This window comes from Rhinopithecus bieti, unplaced genomic scaffold, assembly GCF_001698545.2.
Source record: "Rhinopithecus bieti isolate Rb0 unplaced genomic scaffold, ASM169854v2 scaffold_7398, whole genome shotgun sequence".
NCBI classification, from domain to species: Eukaryota; Metazoa; Chordata; class Mammalia; order Primates; family Cercopithecidae; genus Rhinopithecus; species Rhinopithecus bieti.
This window is the reverse complement of record NW_016805783.1, coordinates 1,656,275-1,682,617: the sequence shown is the minus strand read 5'-3', so window position 1 is coordinate 1,682,617 and position 26,343 is coordinate 1,656,275. Positions and strand designations below refer to the sequence as shown.

Here is a 26,343-nt window from a genome sequence, read left to right as displayed (position 1 = left end):
TTTTTAGACAGAGTCCCACTCTGTTGCCCAGGCTGGAGTGTGGTGGCATGATCTTGGCTCACTGCAATGTCTACCTCCCCAGTTCAAGCGATTCTCCGGCATCAGCCTCCTCAGTAGCTGGGATTACAGGCACGCACCACCATGCCCGGCTAATTTTTTTTTAGTAGAGACAAGGTTTCACCATGTTGGTCAGGCTGGTCTCAAACTCCCGACCTCAGGTGATCCACCCACCTCAGACTCCCAAAGTGCTGGGATTACAGGTGTAAGCCACGGTGCCTGGCCTGGTGCTCTACTTTAAAAACAACCAAGTATGACCTGTACGTTGTGTAGACTTACTCTGAGGGCGAAGGTAGTTTTCTCAGGGAACTATGCCATTACATTAAGGACTCTATTAAATTCATTTGTCTGTATGTACATCCATGTACCACAAATACACACATGACATGAACACATATACACCTCATCTCCAATGTTACTCAAATATATTTCTCATTGCATGACTCCCTGGTGGTGGGACCAGTAGAGAATATGAGAAGATAACTTGTACTTAGTATTTTCACATACAAACCTATCTTTAAGGCATTACAAAAAATAAGTTGTAAAAATGTCAGTGTTATTCGTCTCTGATATTTTTTTCCCTTCTAAAACAAGTTCGCAAAAGCCTATCATACTATCTCTGATTTCTATTTCAATGGAAGCAGTCAGTACAATGTGTGAAGACCTGGGCATGAAAGAAGCATTCAACTAGCATTAAACAAGACACCAGCATTAAACAAGACAATAAAGTAAGACTAAAAGCACTTTGGAAACTAAAAGTACTACCTAAAAGGAAGGCATCACTATCATTTTGAGCATTTATTTATGTAGTTTTGTCTCCTCTGCCTCTTATTGGTTACAGGATAGAAGCTGTAGATATAATTCCTAAAAGCATGAACTTCGAAGTCAAAGCATCTGAGCTTGAATCTGGACTCCCCGGCTTGCTGGTTATGTGACATGAGGCATGCTATTTTTCTGTGACTTGGTTTCCTTACCTATAACATATGGATAACAATGGACCTCTCTCAGAGGGTGGTTGTGAGGACTAAATGGGTTTATAAATGTGAAAGTTGCTGGCAAAGGATAAATACTAAATGTGTTAGCAGTTACTATTTCTACCGCTAATAATAGCACATAAACCTTGAGTTTTACATATACACTTTAGAAAAATCAACAACCCTTTCAGGAAGGTATTAAAATGTTTTTATTTGATGGTTTGGGTCCTTTTCACTATAATAATCACATAAAATAATAAAAATTTACTGGCCTATTTTCCAGAGGGGCAAATAAATATTAACAAATGTGTCAGGGCTGATGTTCATTTACAATTCTTTCTCATATCCATAATCTTATAATTTGGAAGAGAACCAAGGTAGTCTAAAAAGTACTTGAAAACTGAAGAGCCTGCATTAAAGGATGCACTAAAAACAATCTTTTCAACCAAGCGATATTATTTAATCAACTCTCAACAATAATTTAGGTTCAAAAGATTGGCAAAGACAGTACAGAATGAGTATTTTCTGCATATATGATGCCAGAATCAACTGAGCCACTGTCAATTTCAGAGTAAGACTGACTTACTGGGAACACTCCTTTTTATCAATAACTTAGCATGTGCCTGGTAGTGGGAAACACACACACACACACCTCTAATTGAAGCTAAATTCCTATTTAACTACAGAAAAAGAATTCCAAGGGTAGTACTTCTAAACCTAAGCTATGGCTCTGTAGTCTCACTAATGTCTAAGTGTCCTAGAATATAAACATCAAAAAATCCTCTTTTGATATTATTAACTCAAGTCTCCCCAAATCAAAAGTGTATGATTGTATATCCTTGTGGAATTGATTCCTTCCAGTTTATCCAGATTCTTCACCTTTATTTGCTTTTATGGTCTTAAGATGGAAATGACTACCTAATAATCCAGTTCTATACTGGGTTTCCTACTGCCTCCAAGAAATCTTCTTGAAGACAAGCGCTAACTTACAAAAACTTTTAGAGATATCTAAAAATTATGTCCCTAGCCCTAGTATTTTCATTGCATATATATATTTGAGACGGAGTCTCGCTCTGTCACCCAGGCTGGAGTGTAGTGGAGCGATCTCTGCTCACTGCAGCCTCCGCCTCCCGGGTTCAAGCTATTCTCCTGTCTCTGCCTCCTAAGCACCTGAGATTACAGGCATGAGCCACCACACCCAGCTAATTTTTTGTATTTTTAGTAGAGACAAGGTTTCACTATGTTGGTCAGGCTGATCTCGAACTCCTGACCTCAAATGATCTGCCCGCCTCAGCCTCTCAAAGTGCTGGGATTACAGGCGTGATACTATGTGCCTGGCCAACATTTTTGTTTTATAGGTCTCAATACTGTCAGTTCTGTTAAAACTCTGCTTATTTCTAGTAAAAACTATTCTAAAATTTAAACAAAATCCAACTTTCTTACCATTTCCTTTAGTCAAAAATCATCTTTTGTTAGCACTAATGCCTTACAATTTTTTTTTTTTTTGGAGATAAGAGTCTCACTCTGTCGCCCGGGCTGGAGTGCAGCCGCGCGATCACGGCTCACTGCAACCTCCACCTCCCGGGTCCAAGTGATTTCTCCTGCCTCAGCCTGCTGAGTAGCTGGGATTACAGGTGCGCGCCACCACGCCCAGCTGATTTTTTTTTGTATCTTTAGTAGAGACGGAGTTTCACCATGTTGGTCAAGCTGGTCTCAAAATCCTGACCTCCTGATCCGCCCACCTCGGCCTCCCAAAATACTGGTATTACAGGCGAGAGCCACAGCGCGCGGCTCTGCCTTACATTTTTAAAGCTAGATTTGTTCAAGCTGATACGGTGATTTGCTTCACTTCAAAAGATGTCTTATTATCTTGACTAACAGTGTTTTTCCCATTTAACCAATTTTAAGGTCCTGTAAGGCAGTCATTTCTATAATGTACACATCCACTATTAGTAGAAAACCCTTGCTTTGGAGTATTTGCCTCCCTGAAACTTGATTTGCCCAGTTTTGCCCTCTTGTGCAATAAAGAATAAACAAGTCTCAAGATTATTATTATTTTTTTCCCTTTTTCAAGCAGGCTTCTCAGTACCTCTAGCCACGCCTCACAACATTCAAACACCTCATACAGTTTCCATTCTCTGAATCCACTCTAGTTGGTTCACATTTATCTACATACTCTACATGTGGCCTGATACGAGCTACATACCAAGACTGCCAATTAACAATGGTCTGGGGGAACAAATGTTTATCAGCAAATAGCAGTTTAACCCAAATAAATAATTAATTTGCATGCTAGCTTTGAAATTTGCTGAACTTTTACCTATAAACTCCAAATTAAATTCTCCAACTTGAGTATACAGAAACCAAGAAACATCAAAGGGACTTGGTTTCTTAATGAACAGAATATAAGGAGTATTTTAAAATCATTACAAATTTTTCCCGAGGTTATACCTATGTAGAACTTTCTAGAAGAAACAAGTTACCAATTCTTAAAGCTTCAAATTCAGGCCAGGCATGGTGGCTAATGCCGTAATATCAGCACTTTGGGAGGTTGAGGCGGGAGGACTGCTTGAACCCAGAAGCAGACATGCCTGGGCAACAAAGTGAGACCACATCACCAACAAAAATTTTAAAAAATTAGCCGAGTGTGGTGGCGCATGCCTGTAGTTCCAACTACTCAGGAGGCTGGGTGGAGAAAATCACTTCAGCCTGGGAGATCGAGGCTGTAGTGAGCCATGATTGTGCCACTGCACTGCCAATACAGCAAGACCCTGCCGCAAAAAAAAAAAAAAAAAGAAAAAAGAAAACTCAAAACCCAAACAAAAGGAAAAGCTCCAAATTCCTCGGGTTTTGGAGGTATCTGAATACATCTAAAATCATTAATTCAAAATGGCGTAACAGCTTAACTATTTGAGTCATTTTGTCTTTTTTTGAGACGAAGTTTTGCTTTTGCCCAGCACCCATTAAAATGCTGACAAAAGTGGCGTAACAGAGGGTTTGACTTCAAATCTGAACCATAGGCCTGTTTTGGCAACAAACACCCCTCCTCTAAAATGGCCAGACTTTTAGACCTCCAAAATAATGTAGTTTATTCTGTTAGCCCAGCTGTTTCTCTGGTTCTAAACATTTTTTTTTGAGATGGAGTCTCACTCTGTTGTCCAGGCTGGTGTGCAGTGGCAGGATCTCACCTTACTGCACCCTCCACTCCCCGGGTTCAAGCGATTCTCCTGTCTCAGCCTCTCGAGTAGCTGGGATTACACGCGCCTGCCACATTTTTGTATTTTTAGTAGAGTCGGGGTTTCGCCATCTTGGCCAGGCTGATCTTGAACTCCTGACCTCGTGATCCAAAATGCTGGGACTACAGGTGTGAGCCACTGTTCCTGGCCTTAAACTTGCCCTTTCTGAATGAAACTACTATTGCTCTTTTAAATTATAAAATTAAGTGTGTGAGACAAATGGATTAAGACATATCATTTTCGCTTACATCATAAATGGGTCACATTCTGAGAAAAACGTATTATACTAGATAGGCCAAACATTTATTGTTTATTCGTGTCATGTTTACATTCTATAATCATATGTTTAAAATGAAATGTCCATAACTATTGGCTGTCATTAATAGTAAGAAATGTTTTTTGAATATCCAATGTGAATTCCACAATTTTATAACAGCTCAGGTTCTTGCTAAATGTAACTATTAAAGTACAAAAGAAGAAACAAACTCATAATTTGATATACAGGTTTTTTTTTTTTTTTTTTTTGAGGCAGGGTCTTGCTCTGTCACCCAGGCTGGAGTGCAGTGGTGCCATCTTGGCAGGTTCAAGCAATTCTCCTGCCTCAGACCCCCACCATGTAGCTGGGACTGCAGGCATGCACCACCACACCTGGCTAATTTTTGTATTTTTAGTAGAGATAGGGTGTTGCCATGTTGCCGAGGCTGGTCTTGAACTCTTAAACTCTGATGATCTGCTGGCCTCAGCCTCCTAAAGTGCTGGGATTATAGGCGTGAGCCACCGTGGCCAGATTTCTCTCTTTAAGCAAATTCTGACCAGTACACGTATTTCAGAAGTTATTTTTCTTACCCTCCTGCTCTGAATACTTCATGACCTCCCCTTGCCTCAAATTTTTTTTTTTCACTCTGAAAAGGTATCCTTGGGGATGACATGTGGATATGGTAGAGGAGGAAGCCAGAGTAAACAAGATGCATCTTTCTGTATCCTCGATCTTGAGGAAAAATTCTAATCTTAGGCATTTTTATATTACAATACTATGGAATAGATATAAAGTTGGTAATTTTTAGATAAAATTCAAATTTAAGGAAAATATTTCTGAGCCAGAAGCATAGCACTAAACCTCCTCTAGAGGTAAATATAATCTTTCTAGTCCTTGGCACAGTAATGAATTGGATTAAGAAATAAATTCGCTAATCGAAATATCCAACTAGAAGGGTATATATAAGGCTAATAACAACTGACTTTGGATGATAAAAATGATTTTAAATAATTTTTTTTTTGCTCTTCCTGAGGTTTCTATGTCTATATAGTACTTTATTTTAATTTATAAGAAAAATTAAACTTAACAGAAAATGCTTAATTTTAGATACGAAAGTTTCATTGCATTATCAAATCTTTATCAGTATAAAATAAACCAGATTTGTATTTCTCTAGTTTGTTTACTAATACAATTTCAAATTAAAAGAGATTTAAATATCCCTTTTCTTACACTTACCTTTTCTCGAGGTCTGGGGGGCTTGAAGAGCGGGGAAAGGACAGTGAAATCTCTCAACCACAAACCAAAGAAGTAATTCTTGAATTCCTTTTCAATATTGCTTTGAGAACTTAAGAGCAAGCTGTTCCTCTGAAGCTGATTTTAAACTTATCTGATTTTGAAAGTTTTCTTCCATGACAGTTAATTCATTATCATGTCTAAAGTTCCTGAACACAGTAGAACTCCCTTTTATAGATTTCCAAAGTAAATAATTATGTGGAGGTAAGGTTGCTTCAAATAATCTTTTATTTTTCAAGGATTTCTCTCTCTCCTTTTCAAAAAACACTTTGCCCATCACAAAAATCATACATGGTTATTTATAATCAAGAAGATCCCTCTCGCCCCAATAAGATTTATCTCTCACCCAGAGTAAACCAGCAAAACAGTTTAGCATATGAATTATTCTGCTGAATCTATTCAACTATTTGATAATCTTTTACTTATTCAATGATGAACAACTTTTTAGCTCATTAAATATTCACTTGATATTTTAAATAACTGCACAATATCCTACTGAACATGTTATTTAATCAGCCTTTTATTACTGAATGCTTTATAAACAATACTATAAAAAACACATGGATTACTTCTTTAAAAAGTGGATCTGTTAATTGCTTTTATAGTATTGGAAAACTGATAATTATTCTTTTAATGTTCATAAATCTTAAGGATATATTATAACTGGTTCATACATAACCATTTGAAGAATTTAAAAAGCCAACTATATAACTTGTCAGTATTAAATTAATATCTGAACCTCAGGACGTGATGTTTAGGCTACTGTTCTGAAGTTTTTTAAATTTAACTTTTTTTTTTCCATATTGCTAATACATTTAAAAGGTTAACCTACATGAATAAATGAGAAACAATGATAGAAGTGTTATATACCTCAGGTCATACCATGGGAAGGATGGTTAATGTTAGACTGTTAAGGTCAAGAAACAGTGCACATGAGAAATTCTGCCTTATCAAAAAAAAAAAGTACAGGCATTAGTTGGGGAGAACTGGAGTGATTAAATGGCATAAATAAAGGCAAAGAGAAAGAAAAATGGATTAGAACTAGTTAATTTGAAGAAAAATTAAACAACATAGAAAATGTTGGGACAAGACCATAACATATCAAAGTTAGAAATTTAAATTTTATACTATAGGGAAAAAAAATTAGGAAGATTAAAATAGTAGTGTATACTACAGCGAAGATGAAATTGTTAGTTTAAAACAGCTAGAGGTGACCAGGCGTGGTGGCTCACGCCTGTAATCCCAGCACTTTGGGAGGCCGAGGCGGGTGGATCACGAGGTCAGGAGTTTGAGACCAGCCTGGCTAACATAGTGAAACCGTGTCTCTACTAAAAATACAAAAATTAGCTGGGCGTGGTGGCAGATGCCTGTAATCCCAGCTATGCAGGACGCTGAGGCAGGAGAATCGCTTGAACCTGGGAAGTGGAGGTTGCGGTGAGCTGAGATAGTGCCACTGCACTCCAGCTTGAGCAACCGAGCAAGACTCCGTCTCAAAAAAACAAAAACAAAAAACAAGTAACAACCAAAACAGCTAGAAGCAAAGAACTAGTTAAAATGCTGCTAAATAGAAATAAGTGAAAAACGACGAAGTACTTAATTACAGTAGAAATTTCAAGGATGAAGGAATCAAAGACACTGTGGTTCATTTGGGTATATGACAAACATGAGCAAATTCAGTGTTTCTTGGGGTCATTAGTTTTGGATCCACCTAAACTGATCACGCAGAAAACAATTTCAAAGCCATCAATGCAAAATTTGCAGTCCTGATCATCACACATATACCTATTAACCACCCATTTAAACATTCTGTTTTTTTTTTTTTTTTTTTTTTTTTGTGACGGAGTCTCTCTGTGTTGCCCAGGCTGGAGTGCAGTGGCCAGACCTCGGCTCACTGCAAGCTCTGCCTCCCGGGTTCACGCCATTCTTCTGCCTCAGCCTCTCGAGTAGCTGGGACTACAGGCGCCTGCCACCTCACCCGGCTAGTTTTTTGTATTTTTTTTTTTTTTAGTAGAGACGGAGTTTCACCGTGTTAGCCAGGATGGTCTTGATCTCCTGACCTCACGATCCACCCGTCTTGGCCTCCCAAAGTGCTGGGATTACAGGCTTGAGCCACCGCACCTGGCCTTCTGTTTGTATTCTAAGTGGTCTGATGGGGGCGGGGTCTCAAATCAGATTCATAAAAATATCCTGTCCTATCTGCAGAAGTCAAATAGGCTAAGGCACATATACCTGTCAAGATTGTTTTAAAGAAGTATGAAAAACTGGGCCGGGCATGGTGATCCACGCATGTAATTCCAGGACTTTGGGAGGCCGAGGTGGGAGAATCACGAGGTCAGGAGTTTTAGAGACCAACCTGGCCAATATGGTGAAATCCCGTCTCTACTAAAAATACAAAAAAATTAGCCGGGCATGGTGGTGGGTGCCTGTAATCCCAGCTACTTGGGAGGCTGACGCAGGAATTGCTTGGACCCAGGAGGCGGAGGTTGCAGTGAGCCGAGATTGCAACATTGCACTCTAGCCTGGGCAACAGAGCGAGACTCTTACTCAAACAAAGTATGAAAAACTGAATCTGTAGCTCAAGTTAAAAGCTTAAACAGCTACAAGATATGGCCCCTATCAACTCTCTGATCCTATTAGCTACTATTCTTCCTGTTTACATTTGATCACAGCCACATGCGCCTCTTTGCTGTTTCATGTACACACAAAAAATACTTCAGCCTCAGGGTCTCTGTATTTGTTATTTCCTCTGCTCAGAAGGGTCTTCTCCCAGGTACCTACATGGGTTTGTTCCCTTATTATTTCTAGGTCTTTGTTCAAATGACATCTCTGTAGGGTATTTCCTGACCATACTATTTAAAAATATCTCTCTTCTGCCTTACAAACACTTTTATCACATCATTCCCACTTTCCCTGCCTTATTTTCTCCACAGAACTTTGGTCACTCTCTGCCATACCAAATATAGTACCTACCAGATTTTCTGTCCATTCATTCCATCACTCACTCCTCTACCCACAAGATTAGCAAGCTCCATGGGGGCTGGGATATATCTTTTTTATTCAGTGATACTCTTCAGCACCTAAACAGTAAATAAATGTGTACCTCTCTCTATATAAATGTTTCAAATCTATTTTTAATGTTGCTTGTCGAACATTAACATTTTCACACTTCCAGAAATGACATTAATAAAATATAAACAAATTGACATAAAATCTGTGTAGACTAAGCTAAAATTTACAAACTCTTAATAAAAGGTACATTTAAACTTCCTCAATTATGGGACAACAAATAATAGACTTCATTGCTTCATGCTAAAATGGTATTTTTGACTAATCACAAGGAAACTTAAACTACCATATAGTTATAATCACAGGTATTCAGTCCAAAGAGGAAAAAAGTTTTAGTGGTACTATGAGAACCTGTAACTCTGAAAATGTTAGCTCCATAAGTGTAAGCACTCCCGAAGATTATAAGATAATAAAATGTGGAAACAGGCAAACTATGGGGCGATTTGATGTTTCTACCACTTGCTAAAGATTTTCTTTAATAGAATCATTCGTGCTAAGTGGATAAAAGTTACAAATTACAAAAGATACAGAATACATCCAATAAAAAAATCAGACTGAGGAATATTTAGTGTAAAACTGGCTTAAAATTTTTTGTCAGCAGAATTTCTCAACATCTAACCCTATAGCAAATAATACAAATAACAAGGAGATTCTTCAAGCAGTTGGCATTTCTTCAAAACACAAGGGTTCAATTATAAGAAAAATATCACATTATTCAAAGTCCTACAGAATTGGAGGAGAATCTGTACTACTCATGTTTTTGCATAAATTCCATGATTTATAAATAAATAAACCCAAAATATAAATTATAAACATTTAATTTCAGTATAATGTAGACAAAAACAGCAGCTAACTTGTCATCTTTCACAGTAATTTTAACGTAAAAGGTTTAAACATTTATTTTGCCAATATAGTTTTCATTGCATATAGGCTTAAAAAAAAAAAAGACATCCAAAATACCTGAGATGTATTTTATAAGTAAACAAAGAAAGAACATAAACTTAAATTTCTGGTGGAGGAGTTAGGTCTTCATTAAAAGAGTTCAAGCTGTTAGTAATAAAATGGAAGTAATCCCTTGACATGTGTAAAATAAAATTTTTTAGTAGATGGGAATGTATTGATGATAGTCTCTTATTTCTTCTCCCAGATATGCAAGTGATATATCTGAATACTTACTAGAGCCAAATCTATCTCAAAAGTTTAGGTCATTTTTTTTTTTCCTTTTGATAGTATTCAATGAGAAATAACACTTTAAATAAAACTTTTCCATGAGGAAGGTACAGTAATTATCCACCTGCAAAAGGAAAAAAATACAATTTGATTTAGAATGTCAACTTCTAAATATATAAATATATTTAGAGAAAGAATAATTTATGAAAGTATAATCTTGCTAATCCAAGTAGGGCTAACTGATGCATGTACCAGTAATGACACTTAGCTGCTTAAAAACACCTATTAACTCTGAATTTACCAAAAAGATCCATAACTAACTGAAGAAAATCTTTAATGTTAAATATGGAACTTACTCTACAGCTAGGCTAAGTTTTCAAATCTACTATCACATATTAATCTAGGTGATCTTGAGAGATTTATACTTGAATATAAAATGCAAATAGAATAACTGAAATACATTTCTTGCTACCTCCTGGATACTCTCCTGTAGTCCTCTGAGTAAGCTCCAAAATCAATCCATACTCCAAATAACAGACTTAAGATGTTCAATATTGGAACTCTTTGGCATCAATTAAAAAAGAAACCTAAATGAAAAATATTAGTATTTTTTTCCAAATAAGACAAAATGAAAACTTAATATATACCCCATATAACTATGTGCAGTTTGTTTTGCAAAACAAAAAGCCAAAATAAGATTAACACTGAAAGGTATAAACTTTCATTTTACTGCTGGCTCCTTATGTGTTTCAAAATTACAACTCTACAAATAAAACATCCAGTACTGTTGAGAGTTTCCTAAATGTTATTTTTCATTAGGTATCGACAGGCCAGCTCTTCTTCTCTAAGAAGAGACTGGATAATCCCAGCACTTTGGGAGGCCCAGACGGGCGGATCACGAGGTCAGGAGATCGGGACCATCCTGGCTAACACGGTGAAACCCCGTCTCTACTAAACAATACAAAAAACTAGCCGGGCGAGGTGGCGGGCGCCTGTAGTCCCAGCTACTCAGGAGGCTGAGGCAGGAGAATGGCGTGAACCCGGGAGGCGGAGCTTGCAGTGAGCCGAGATCCGGCCACCGCACTCTAGCCTGGGCGACAGAGCGAGACTCCGTCTCAAAAAAAAGAGACTGGAATGTATATACTACTTCAATAAGTTTTAATGAAGCATTTTTCCTGTATTTTCTTACTTCTCAAATACTTCAATTTTCCTTAAATCCACTGTCAGGATTAAAAACAAGAAAAGTTTTCATTTAGCTATAAAAGCTCCAAATGATCCTTCTCCACGCTTAAGAGCACTTAAAGATGTAAAGAGTCATCTGAAAATGTAAAATGCAAATGTTTTCTTGTCATTTAGAAGGCAGATTGAATATAATTTTCTAAAACCCGACTTCAGATACATTTAGGAATACAAAGAAAAGAAACAAACAATACCTAACTCCTGAGTTGTTCTGAAAATATTAGGCAGTATTGGGTAAACTCTGTAATTCATTCAATAAATATTCTTTTTTTTTTTTTGAGACGGAGTCTTGCTTTATCGCCCAGGCTGGAATGCAGTGGCCCGATCTCTGCTCACTGCAAGCTCCGCCTCCCAGGTTCAGGCCATTCTCCTGCCTCAGCCTCCCGAGTAGCTGGGACTACAGGCGCCCACACCCATGCCCGGCTAATTTTTTGTATTTTTTAGTAGAGACAGGGTTTTCACTGTGTTAGCCAGGATGGTCTTCATCTCCTGACCTCGTGATCTGCCCGTCTGGGCCTCCCAGAGCGCTGGGAGATTACAGGCGTGAGCCACCGCGCCTGGTCTCATTCAATAAATATTCTAAGCATTTGTGTTAGGATAGGTCCTGGAATATTTTTAGTGGAATCAAAAATTATATATTTGGTGAAGTCTTTCATGCAATGGTTGAAAGAAAATAAAGAAAATAAGTTAAGAGCTTGATAAATGATTTTTAAAAGCACCAAGACAGTGTTTCCATGTAAACGCTGGCATTTAGTTCTATCCACTATGTATCATATATTGGGAACAAAATGTTGCTGGATAAAACTGAGAGTTTTATATAATATTTTATCTTCAAATTAGAATTTAAACAAAAAGGTTCTTTAGCTTTCGAATACAATTTCTTTTTTTGTTGTTGAGACAGTCTCACTCTGTCACCCAGGCTGGAGTGCAGTGAGTGCAGTGGTATGATCTCGGCTCACTACAACATCTGCCTTCTGGGTTAAGGTGATTCTGCTGCCTCAGCCTCCCATGTAGCTGGGATTACAGGCCCCCGTCACCATGCCCGGGTAAGTTTTGCATTTTTAGTATTGACGGGGTTTTGCCATGTTCGCCAGGCTGGTCTTGAACTGATGACCTCAGATGAATGTCCACCCGCCTCGGCCTCCCAAAGTGGCGGGATTACAGGCATGAGCCATCACGCCCAGCCTCGAATACAATTTATTTCTTTTCTTTCCTTTCTTTTTTTTTTTTCTGAGACAGAGCCTTACTGTTACCCAGGCTGGAGTGCAGTAGCATGATCTCGGCTCACTGCAACCTCCGCCTCCTAGGTTTAAGCAATTCTCCTGACTCAGCCTCCTGAGTAGCTGGGATTATAGGCGCACGCCACACCACACCCAGCTAATTTTTGTATTTTTAGTTGAGATGGGGTTTTGCCATGTTGGTCAGGCTGGTCTCGAACTCTTGACCTTATGATCCACCTGCCTCAGGCTCCTCAAATGCTGGGATAACAGGCGCGAGCCACCGCACCTGGCTCAAATACAATTTCTTAAATTAAATCTAAATTACTTCATAAATTTTCAAAATAGACAATTCTGATTGTAAAGGACTAACAACTGCTTTTATTTTGTAGATCTTCTGCATGGTTACAACTGAAAACTCTAAGACACTCCTTGTACAAAATAACATCAGAGTTATGATACACTACACAAATATACTCATCTTCTCCTGAACATCATTTAATGACTTTTAATCATGTTTAATCATGTTTAATGACTTTAAAACACCACAGATAAGGAAAAGAACGTAAATGAGCATTTTTGTTCAGATTTTTGTTGTTATTGCTGTTGAGAATGAGTCTCGCTCTGTTGCCCAAGCTGGAGTGCAGTGGTACGATCTCCACTCACTGGAACCTCTGACTCCTGGGTTCAAGTGATTCTCCTGCCTCAGCCTCCCAAGTAGCTGGGATTATAGGCGCCCGCCATCATACCTGGCTAATTTTTTACTTTTAGTAGAGACAGAGTTTCACCACACTGCCTAGGCTGGTCTTGAACTCCTGACCTCACATGATCCACGTGCCTTGGCCTGAGATCACAGGCATGAGCCACCATGCCCGGCCTTTTGTTCAGATTTTAATTAAATTAGGCCAGGGGTGGTGGCTCATGCCTGTAATCCCAGTACAGTGGGCAGCTTTAAAGCAAGATTGCTTGAGTCCAGGAGTTTGAAACCAGCCTGGGCAGCATAGTGAGACCCTGTCTCTATTTTTATTTATTTATTTTTAATTCTTAAATTTTTATTTACTTATTTTCATTTATTTATTTATTTTTGAGACCGAGTTTCACTCTTGTTGTCCAGGCTGGATTGCAATGGCGTGATCTCCGCTCATTACAACTTCCGCCTCCCGGGTTCAAGCAATTCTCCTGCCTCAGTCTCCCGAGTAGCTGGGACTACATGCATGTGCCACCACGCCTGGCTAATTTTTTGTATTTTTAGTAGAGACGGGGTTTCACCATGTTGGTCAGATTGGTCTCGAACTCCTGACCCCAGATCATCCACCCGCCTCGGACTCCCAAAGTGCTGGAATTACAGGTATGAGTCACTGTGCCCAGCTCTGCTTTTCTTTTCTTTCTTTTTTTTTTGTTGTTGAGAGGGAGTCTCCTTCTCTCACCCAGGCTGGATGGAGTGCAGTGGTGTGATCTCGGTTCACTGCAAGCTCCGCCTCCCGGGTTCACGCCATTCTCCTGCTTCAGCCTCCCAAGTAGCTGGGACTTTAGGCGCCTGCCACCACGCCCGGCTAATTTTTTTCTATTTTTAGTAGAGATAGGGTTTCACTGTGTTAGCCATGATAATCTCGATCTCCTGACCTCCTGATCTACCTGCCTCGGCCTCCCAAAGTGCTGGGATTACAGGTGTGAGCTACCACGCCCAGCCATCTACTTTTACTTTTAATAGAAATTTTAAAAAACATAAAAAATTAAAAAAATTGTTTACATATTTATATCTATAAAATTAACTACAATCACAATTTGGTCTTACTCTGAGTTAAATCTTGAATATAAAAAAGTAAAGTAAACAAGACCTTATTTTGACTTGTCAAACAAAATCTTTGGCTAAGGACTTAAGAAAACATTTTAATAAAAACATGAAAAAAAACAGTATACTGTTATAAAGTTAGAAGACATAGGACTAACACCCGAATCTGCCATGTGTAGCAAATTATTTGAGTTTTGTGTTTCCTCAGCTATCCAATGAGTGGGTTGGTCACTTGTTAGGTTTTCCTACCTTTAAAGTTATGGTTAAGTGCGGCATTTTGAGGACCAAAATTTCAGGTATTTAATTCACATATTTTGACGGCTTTTCCCCTTCAGATATAAAGAAATATTCAGAAACAGTACTAAATATTGTCTTCTAAGCTCTGTTCAAAATGCTTAATATATTTTATATTTATCTATAAAGACGTATTTTAAAAGTAATTTCAAAACAAAGGGAAAACTAGAATTTGTTTTATTCCAAGTAAAAAATCTGAATTAATGTCTGTTGAATATAAATGTACATTAAAATTCCTCTAATGCTGCATAATCTCTTTTAAAAAACTCTTGATGGCATTCAATACACTTATAAAATTGCAATTATACTATTTTAAGAGACAATACATCTGAAAAATTAGTATTATTTTCACGGAATCATACTAAAAATAACAGGATTATCAATAATACTGAAAAGACACTATCAATAAAACTGAAAACACATTAGTAACATTAATATACATTAAAATGCAACTGTAGAGTATGGTCAACCTTACTTCAGCAGCACAGTTAATACTGGAGATAATTTTAGAATCTTAACGCCAATATTTACGTGCTGCTAAGGCACTGCTGACATTGTTATCATAAGAGCTATGAATAAAAAGAAACATATTTTCTTCAGAAGATCAGATCCTTGTATTTTTGAGGCAGCACAATATGGCCTGCACCTTTTCAAAATCCACAAACCATTATGTGCTGCTACTTTACTCCAAGGTTTTGTTTTTTTTAAACACACATTCATGCCTAAAGAATATAAAAAATATTTTCTTTCAGAAAAAAAAGAATGCATGTAAAAAAATCTATGTTTAAACATTATAACATTGATGTAATACGCATAATTACTTTAAAGGAGATTTTAAGTAGAAAAATAAAACATTTCTACACCAAAAACTTAACTGAAGTCCATTCTGTGCCCAGCACAGTGCTATAGATTAGGAAACACAAAGAATAAAATAAGGAAAAGAAAAGCATTTATTTGCCATGCCAGCTTAACAGGGCAATACAATTAAATGTTTAAACTTTTGAATATATTCAATATATGAAGTTATTTTTCCTTGTATAAACAAAAAAGTAAATTTATAAAATTTGATCTTTACCTTGGTAAAAGCAGAATTTACAAACATTTTGTTCCTTGCAGTACACCTTTCAAAAGACATCTTCATCAAATAGGTAAGACTTCATATCAAGGGAAAAACATGAAATGACATACAAGAGCTCAGTTTCAATAAACTTAAGCTAGCAAAATGCAAATATACTTTTAAAGAAAAATACTTTAATTTTAAATAAAATGTTAATTTTATTAAACATGTAATTAAGATATTTTAATTCTAAATAGGTAAGAAAAAAAAGCTCCAAACAAACCAATTCTCCCTTAAATAATTTATTATTAATAACCTAAATATTTTCTTTCAACATTGATCTCCATATTAGAAGTTCCCTTAGAGTTGGGTATCATTTGATACAGTAATTCTAAAATATGAATCCTTGGGATGATGAGTTAATTTGGTACCCTGAGATGAGAAATAAATTCTGTAGCTCTTGATCTTCCTATTCCCTATTTCTGGCCCATTTACCAGGTAAGGAAGAAACTCCTAGTTTCCACTTACTCAGATGTAGAAATGAAATTCCTTCTCTCTAAAAGATATCAGAAAATTGCCACCAACCTAGTGGTGCCACCAATCAAGCCTAGACAATCTTTTTTGCCCCATGCTCTCATCATTAAAATGACTATGCTGAAGTTAGAATACATCTGTTACAGAATAGTAAGGTGATGTACACAACCAAAGCCCTAAAATTTGTTCTTCCATTCTAATATCTAATTATTTATACAAAGCACAGGGTCACATTCCATATGAATTTTTTCTGAGTATTTTTCCCATTAATAAAAAATATATGTAGCTAATCTCCTATCTAAGCAACCTGGATTTCATATATAACTCTGCTCCTTATTGTCTCAAGTTTCTGCACAACATTTTTTTTGTTTTTTGTTTTATTTATTATTATTTTTTAAAGAGAGTAGTTTCTGTATCTTTTAGAGGAAAAAAAAACCAAACCTTATTTCTACATCTGAGTAAGTGGAAACTTTAGGAGTATACTTCCTTACCTGGTAAATGGACCAGAAATAGGTAGGGAATAGGAAGATCAAGAGCTACAGGATTTGTTTTATTTCTCATCTCAGAGTACCCTGTTGACCAGGTTGGGGTACAGTGCCATGATCGTAGCTCACTGCAGCCTTGACCTCTTGGGCTTAAGTGATCTGTCCACCTCAGCCTCTCAAGTAGCTGGGACTGCAAGTGCACACCACCACGCACAGCTCTTTACATTTTTATTTTATTGTAGAGACGGGGTCTTGTTATGTTGCCTAGGATGGTCTTGAACTCCTGGCCTCAAGCAATCCTCCTGCCTTGGCCTCCCAAAGTCCTAAAATTACAGGTAAGAGCCACCATGTCTGGCCTGCACATTTTTTTTTTTTTTTCTTGAGACGGACGGGGTTTCACCACGTTAGTCAGGCTGGTCTTGAACTCCTGAGCTCAGGTGATCCACCTGCCTTGGCCTCCCAAAGTGCTGGGATTACAGGCGTGAGCCACTGCGCCTGTCCTGGCCTGCACAAGTTTTAACATGTAACAAAGATAAATCCGTTTGCATTCACTTGAGAAATACATAACATATATTTGTATTTATCAATTATATTAAGGAATTGTCCTTCAGGGTCCCCCTCATCACGTACATTTTCCAGATAAAAACTTAAATATAATTTTTTTCAAACATAAAAGATTCCTGTAAATTATTTAACAAATATTTTATTGAATACCTACTATGTGCAAGGCACTGTCCCAGTTATTACATTAGTTGGTAGTATACCAGATAGACAGTGTCTTTTCAGAAAGAGTAGTCATTATAAGACAACTTAAAGTGAAGGATCTTAAGCTGAAGAATTTAGTGCCAGCAAAGGATGGTTTGAGTTTCAGAAAGAGGTTTCATTCTAAAAATGTCAACATAACAGGAGAAACAGCTTTGAGGCAGCAGAGTTCCCAGACACCACTAAGAAAATCACTGGGGAGAAAGGATAGGTTTTTCTGTTTCTTTTTTTTCAGAGGGAGTCTTGCTCTGTTGCCCAGGTTGGAGTGCAGTGATGCCATCTCAGCTCACTGCAAGCTCCGCCTTCCTGGTTCACGCCATTCTCCTGCCTTAGCCTCCCGAGTAGCTGGGACTACAGGCACCTGCCACTATGCCTGGCTAATTTTTTGTGTTTTTAGTAGCGACAGGGTTTCACCATGTTAGCCAGGATAGTCTTGATCTCCTGACCTCGTGATCCGCCCACCTTGGCCTCCCAAAGTGCTGGGATTACAGGTGTGAGCCACCGCGTCAAGCCCACGATGGGTTTTTAATGCTGATAAATGTGCCCTATTCCAGAAGAAAATGCCACAAAGGACATTTATTAGTAAGGAAGAAAAGCAAGCACCAGGATTTAAGGCAGGAAGAGATAGGCAAACTCTACTGTTTTGTGCAAATGCAGTCGGTTTGCTATCCTTAGCCATAAAGCTGCTAATTCCTGAGCCTCAAAGGAAAAAAACACCAGCAGCCAGTCTTTTGGTTGTACAAGGAGGTATGGACAACGAGAATGCTTTTTCTGGAATGCTTCCATCAATGCTTTGTTCCCAAAGTCAGGAAGTACCTTGCCAATAAGGGTCTGCCTTTTAAAGTTCTTTCGATATTGGACAATATTCCTGGCCACCTAGAACCACAAGTTCAACACCAAAAGCACTGATACCTCATGTCTACATGCCTCCACAATGTCTCTGTATTTCATCCTCTGTATTAGGGTCATAAGGACCTTTACAGCTCATTTATACATTGCACTCTGTGGAAATGTCTATCAATGCTGCGGAAGAGAACCCTGACAGAATAACATGAAAGTCTGGAAGAATTATACCACTGATTATGCCACTATTGTTACAGAAAAAGCTGTGAAAGCCATCAAGTCTTAAACACATTCCTGGAGAAAACTGTGTCCAGATGATATATATGACTTCACAGGATTTGTGACAGAGACAATCAAGGAAATCATGAGAGATTGTGGATATGACAAAAAAAAAAAAAGGTATGGTGCAGGGGGGTGGGGGGGAAGAAGGGTTTCAAGATATGCATCTTTGAGAAATTCAATAGCTAACAGACACCACACCAGATAAATTAACAGACAACTTGATCGAAATGATTGGTTCTGAACTAGTGCCAGATGATGAGGAAGACAACATAGAAGCAGTGCCAGACATACACTACTGGCACTGACATTAGAGAGTCTGGCAGAAGGGTTGCAATTATTCAAGACTACTTTTGATTTATTTTATGACATGGACCCTTCTATAATATGGGCACTAAAACTAAAGCAAAGGGTGGACAGAGGATTGGTAATATATAAAAACATTTTTTTAGAAAAATTTAAAACGCAAAAAAGTCAGGCAGAAATTACGATGTATTTCTGTAAAGTTACATCAAATGTGCCTGGCCTCTTCTCCCACCTCCTCCACCTCTTCCACTCCAGAAACAGCAAAACCAACCCCTTTTCTTCCTCAGCCTGCTCCATGTGAACAGTGAAGATGAAGGCCTGCATGACGACGCACTTCCATATAATTAAAAGTAAATATATTTTCTCCAGCTTACTTCAATAATATATATAATACACATAACATATAGCATGTGTGTTACTGACTTTATGTTATTGGTAAGGCTTCTGGTCAACAGTAGGCTATCTGTAGTTGAGTTTCAGGGAAGCCACAAGTTATACACAGATTTTCAACTGCACGGGGGTTGGCACCTCTAATCCTCACATTGTTCAAGGGTCAACTGTATTTTTAAAATTGTGGTTCAATATATATAAAAGTCACCATTTTAACCAGTTATAAGTGTATACTTCTGTGGTATACATATGTTTGCCCTGTTGTGCAACCCTCCATCTCCAGAACGTTTTCATCTTCTCCAAGTGATACCGCTTAAACACTAACTGCCCACCCATCTCCTCTAACTCTCAGCCTCAGGAAATCACCATTCTACTGTTTCTATGAATTTGCCTATTCTAGTTATCTCATGTAAGTGGAATCATACAGTACTTGTCTTTTTGTGTCTGGCTTACTTCATTCAGCATAACTTTTTCAAGGTTCATCCAGGTTGTAGCATGCAACAAAATTTTCCTCTTTACAGTTGAATAGTTTTCCATTGTGTGTGTATACATTTTGTTTGTCCATTCATGTGATGATAGTCATTTAGGTTGTTTGTCTTGGGCCATTATGAATAATGCTGCCATGAACATGGTGTACAAATATCTCTTTGAAATCCTTCTTTCAATTATTTTGGGTATATGCCCAAGTGGAATTGCTGGATCATACAGTAATTCTACTTTTAATATTTTTGAGAAACTGCCATACTGTGTTCTACAGTGGCTACACTTACATTCTCACCAGCAAATTTACAACTTCTCCCATCCTTGCCAACATGTATTTTCTGGTTTTGTTTTTGATAATAGCCATTCTAGTGAAAATGAAGTGGTATCTCATTGTGGTTTTCACTTCCATTTCCCTAATGAATAGTGATGTTGAGCATCTTGTGTTTCTTGACTAATTGTCTACCTTCTTTGGAGAAATGTCTATTTAAGTCCTTTGCCCATTTTTTGATTGGGTTGTTTACTTTTTATTGAGTTTATACATTCTGGATATTAATCTCTTATTAGATACATGATTTGCAAATATTTTCTCCGATTCTGTAGACTGAATTTTCACATTGATAGTGTCCTTTGATGCACAGAAGTTTACATTTTTTTTTTNCATTTCAAAGAGGTGAAATGAACTGGCTGGTAATATTTTGGAGTGTTTGTGAGAACAAACAGTAGCTTGAAATAAACAAATTCTGTGAACAGAATACCATTATTATTATATTGACTCATTATTTAATAAAATTCAGCTATATAAGAGCGTAAGTGCAGAAAAATCGATAACACAGATTAGGACTAAAATATTTCAGGTTCTATAAGTGTGACTGCTACACGTAATGTGAATTTTTTGAAAATAAGTCTACAATCCATCTTTTTTTTTTTTTTAGATGGAGTCTCATTCTGTTGCCCAGGCTGGAGTGCAGTGGCACGATCTTGGCTCACTGCAACCTCCGCCTCCCAGCGTCAAGCGATTCGCCTGCCTCAGCCTCCTGAGTAGCTGGGACTACAGGTGCCCACCACCACACCTGGCCAATTTTTGTGTTGTTTCACCGTGTTGGCCAGGCTGGTCTCGAACTCCTGACTCTGTGATTCACATGCCTCGGCCTCCCAAAATGCTGGGATTACAGGTGTGAGCCAGAGTGCCTGGCCAGAAGTTTTACTTTGATGAAGTCCAACTGATCTACTTGTTTTGTCTGTGCTTTTGGTGTCATATCTGAGAAATCACTGCCAAATCCAATGTCTTGAAGGTTTTGCCCTTTGTTTTCTTCTAAGAGTTTTGTATTTTTAACTCTTATGTTTAGGTCTTTGATTTAGAAATTAATTTTAGTTACTTTTGTATATGGTGTACGGTAAGGTTCCAACTTTGTTCTTTTCTGGTGTGGATATTCAGTTTTCCCAATACCAATTGTTGAAGACAGTCCTTTCTTTGCTGAATGAGGATCTTTGGCACTTCTTGGTACCTTTGGTGAAAATCACTTGAACATACATGCAAGGGTTTATTTGTGGGCCCTTGGGTCTATTTTCATGAATCTATATGTCTAGCTGTATGCTAGCAACATAATGTTTTGATTACCGTGGCTTTGAAGGAGGTTTTGAAATCAGGTAGTGAGACCTCCAACTCTATTTTTAAAATTAGTCTTGGTTATTTCATGTCCTTGGAGATTCCATATGAATGTGAGAATAAATTTTCCCATTTCTGTTAAATGAAATTTAGGATTTTTTTTTTTTTTTGAGAGGGGGTCCCCCTCTGTCCCCCCGGCCGGAGGGCAGGGGCCGGATCTCAGCTCACTGCAAGCTCCGCCTCCCGGGTTCATGCCATTCTCCTGCCTCAGCCTCCAGAGTAGCTGGGACTACAGGCGCCCACCAGGTCGCCCGGCTAGTTTTTTTTTTTGTATTTTTAGTAGAGATGGGGTTTCACCATGTTAGCCAGGATGGTCTTGATTCCTGACCTCGTGATCCGCCCGTCTCGGCCTCCCAAAGTGCTGGGATTACAGGCTTGAGCCACCGCGCCCGGCCGAAATTTAGGATTTTGATAGGAATTGCATTCAACCTGTAGATCATTTTGGGTAGTACTGTCATTTTAACAATATTAAGTCTTCCAATCCATAAATGTGGGATGCCTTTCCATTTATTTATTGTCTTTAATTTCTTTCAGCATTTTTTTTTTTTGTAGTTGCTGTACACAAGTCTTTTACCTCCTTGGTTATGTTTATCCCCATATATTTTATTATTTTTGATGTTTTGTAAATGGAATTGTTTTAATTTCCTTTTTGAATTGTTCATTGTTAGTGAACAGACACACAATTGATTTTTGTGTGATTTTGTATCATACAACTTTGTTAAACTCATTAGTTCTAACCATTTTTGGTGGAATCTTAATGGTTTTCTACATACATGATTGTGTCATCTGTGAACAGAGATAATTTTTCTTTTACTATTATCTTTTATATCTAAAATTGGTTTAAGGGCTTTCTGGCAATCTTGGTCCATTCATTCTCTAATTCTCCTAGAAACACATCAGACAGCTGTGTCCCCTCTCTTCTTTCAAACTTCCAGCACCTTCCCTTTCATTTTTACTTTCATTGACAAAACAGAAACCATCAGAGATTTCCTCAGTTCCCACCAAATCTAACATGTATCTGTGCGCATACAACTCTTCCTTCTTTCTATCATCAATGAACCCTCACTGTTCATAAGACAAATTCCTTCTCTTTTATCCTCACTTGTTTACTTAAGGATATTCCTTTAGATATTCTCCTGCATCTTTAATCTTCCTCTCTGTTGCATGATTCCTAAGGGCAAATGTGCTGCAATTTATCTCAGCATAATTTTATCTCCTAAAGATTGTTACTATCTGTAACAACACTGCAATTTTATCACTGATGTTTAGTAAACAACCATGGAGGAAGATTTTTTTCCTTATCTATTTTCCTTTTATTTCTAACTATCTGATTTATATTTGAAAGCCTGATACATTTAAACTATTAAAATATTTATTGTAATTCTCCAGAAAAAAAAATGAAAATTCTTCATTTAAATGTATAACAAATTGAAAGATTTAGTGGAACAATTCCAGGCAATAGAGAAGATATACCTCTTTCTTTTCTTGTGTTTAATAACAATAATAATCTCCTCCCAATGTGGTATGGTTTGATTTTTCCTTTCTACTTATCTTTGACTTGGGGGCTGCCAAAGTAGGTTTTGTACTATGCCTTCAAACTGGGACTATTTTACATTTAAAATTTCCTTGAGCCTATAAGTTTAGACTATTTCTACTCACACGATAGGGATATTCAGATACTAATACATGCTGTCAATATGGTTTTGCTAGTTTGTTGTTTAGACATGTCCTTATATGGCACTACGTTACTTTAGGTTTTCTGAACATTTAATTTTACTTTCAATCCAGCACCAACACAATCTGTAATGGTAATTACTTTCTCCAAATATGCCTTAATTCTATTCTGCACTTGAAGCTCTAAGGAACTGTGTATATACAGTGCCTGGGATACAGAATGATTATCCTTGCTCAATGACAGTGGAATAATACACAGTATGTTAGTATTATACCAGATGGAAAATTTATAAATAGCTATTCTTTAATATCTTTATGTAAAGGCCTGAGTTATGGGGTCTAAACTAAATTGCATGACAATTTCACTAAACACGGTATTATTATTATTTTTTTTGAGACAGAGTGTTCTTTTGTCACCTAGGCTGGAGTACAGTAGCATGATCTTAGCTCACTGCAACCTCCTCCTCCCAGGCTCAAGCTATCCTTCCACCTCAGCCTCCCAAGTAGCTGGGACTACAGGTCTATGCCACCATGCCCAGCTAAGGTTTGTATTTTTACAGACGTGGTTTCATCATGTTGGCCAGGTTGGTCTCAAACTCCTGGCCTCAAATGATGATCCCACCTTGGCATCCCAAAGTGCTGCAATTACAGGCATAAGCCACCATGCCTGGGGAAACATGCTAATTTTTTATTACCTACTATGAAGTTGAAAGTCTTATAAAGTGTCCAAATACATAACATTTACAGGAAAGATTAAAATGTGCTTTTGCTTGATTCTTGTTTCTGGAATATAAATACTTAAAAACAAAAAGGCTCTATTAACTAGAGAGGATACCTTTAAAATTCAGTGTTAGGAATAGGCATTCAATAAAATAATAATCAGATTTAATCAAAAATGACTGTTTTATAATATAAAAAACCTAGTTGTTGAGTTTAGGCAAATATAAATTTTACTGTTTCTAAACTGCCTTGATTTCTTCTGATGAAGAAATGATTGAAAGATTGCTTAAAACTGTGTATGAAGTAGATTTCAATCTGGAAAATTTATTCCAGAAAGTCAAGACTATACAAGCTCCCCAAATGTTATTTTAATATTAGATTCTCTTATAATCATTTCCTTATACAAAAAGTTAAACTTCTTAGAAATCAAACATTCATATTTTATTTGATGATTTTACTTCCTAAATACTAACAATGACTAAATTACAAACACATCATGTTAGTCAAGAAATGTAACATAAAAGGTTTAATAAATACGCTATTTACATTTTTTCTTTTTACATTCTTCTTTTGCTTCCTTTTAAGTCCTAATTATTCATAATTGCCCATTGTTATTCTTTAACACTCAATTTTCATCTTGTGTCAATCATCCCTTGTATTCAGGTAGTCAATAAAACCAATTGCTTCCTTAAGACCTTAGTTCATTGTTTTCTTTGCCATTCTTGATTTCATATCTTAAATCTAGGTTTAAGTACCTTATAACTCCAATTGCATTTTAGCTGAACCTCCTAGTCCTTAATCAATTAATAAAACTTCCCAAACTTACATATTCAAGAATGTATCTAGGCTGGACGCAGTGGCTCATGCCTGTAATCCCAGCACTTTTGGCAGCTGAGGTTGGAGGACTGCCGAGGAATTTGAGAGACCAGCCTGGACAACATAGCAACATCCCAGCTCTACAAAAAAAAAAATTTATTATTATTTTTTAACTTTTATTTTAAGTTCAGTGGTACAACTACAGGTTTGTTACATAGGTATACTTTTGTCATGGGAGTTTTGTTTTTTTTTTCTGAGATGAAGTCACGCTCTGTTGTCCAGGCTGGGGTGCAGTGGCTCAATCTCGGCTCCCTGTGATCTCCACCTCCTGGGTTCAAGTGATTCTCCTGCCTCAGCCTCCCGAGTAGCTGTAATTACAGGCCAGTGCCACCAAGTTGGGCTAACTTTTTTTGTATTTTTAGTAGAGATAGGGTTTTGCCATATTGGCCAGGCTGGTCTTGAACTCCTGACCTCAAGTAATACACCCACCTCAGCCTCCCAAAGTGCTGGAACCACAGGCGTGAGCCACCATGCCAGGCCTGTCATAGGCGTTTGTTGCACAGATTATTTCATCACCCAGGTATTAAGCCTAGTACCCATTAGTTATTTTTCCTGATCCTCTCCCTCCTCCCACCCTCCACCCTCCGAAAGACCACAGTGTGTGTTGTTCCCCTCTATGTGTCCATGTGTTCTCATCATTTAGGCCCCCTACACAAAAAACTTAAAAATCAGTTGGGCATCTGTAGTACCAGCTATTCAGGAGGCTGAAGTGGGGGGAATCACCTGAGCCCAGGAGTCTGATGCAGCACTGAGCCATAATCATGCCACTGCACTGCATTGTAGCCCAGGTGACAGAGCAAAACCTTGTTTCAAAAAAAAAAAGTAATTTCTAGTTTCCTAAGTAGAATCTCTACTTTCTATCTAAGGTCTGTATAATTAAGACCTATCCAATGTTTCCTACTTTTCTCCAAAGAAAACACTTCTATTCCAGTTAAATGGTCTCTTTTAAGACATTAACAACCACTAAGAACTTTTGAATACAGAATATTCTCATTATTAGGTACTGTGTTGGCCAGATAACTGGTTTCCCTATTCCATACCTATCTCTCCATTCAAAATGGACTAGCTGTGAGGAAATCTTTACTAGTATAGACCATGCCATTTCTTTAATCCTTTATCTTAGTCCACTGGAAATACCATCGTTACTCCATCCCTTAAATCTCTGCTTTTACGTTTGCTGGCTGAAAGAAAAGCCACTTTCCCTAACCAGATACAGAAAGAGCCCTAATGGCTAGATGTAGAGCCAAAGAAAAGAGCTTCTAAAAAAACACAAAAATATTCCGAAGACAGAATCATTCAGTCCTTATCCTTTATACAACAACCGTAGTTCCAAGTCTGGTGGCTTATATTCTGGGGTGTGGGTCTTTAACATCTCTACTGGCCTTTGATATACCAGAACTCTCCATACTTATAATCTTCCATGAAAAAAAGTAGTTATGTTGAAAGGTGAGACAAAATAAGTAAATGTTTTGCTTAATAATCCAACTTGAATATAATAAATCTGAGTGGATGGGAATCTTTAAATATCTTAAGTTGGTTTTCTTTGTATATTAGAATTTAATATATTTTAAGAAATATGGAAAAAATAAACTGTATATAATGGTTTTTTCTTGTTAATGATTTATAACTCTAATTTTATTTCCAATAACATTTTTAGACTTTTTTTTTTTTTTT

The 26,343-nt window shown here is 37.4% G+C and overlaps 1 long non-coding RNA gene across 1 annotated transcript in view; it reads right to left on the bottom strand.

The window, feature by feature from the left end:
* Nucleotides 1-8,929: 8,929 nt before the first annotated feature.
* LOC108530721 (uncharacterized) overlaps nt 8,930-26,343 on the bottom strand; it is a 39,623-nt gene continuing 22,209 nt past the window's right edge. The window contains exons 4-5 of the long non-coding RNA XR_001885932.1: nt 15,670-15,748; nt 8,930-10,176 (exon numbers count right to left, since the gene is read on the bottom strand). This is a non-coding gene — a long non-coding RNA (uncharacterized LOC108530721). The remainder of the gene's footprint in view (nt 10,177-15,669; nt 15,749-26,343) is intronic.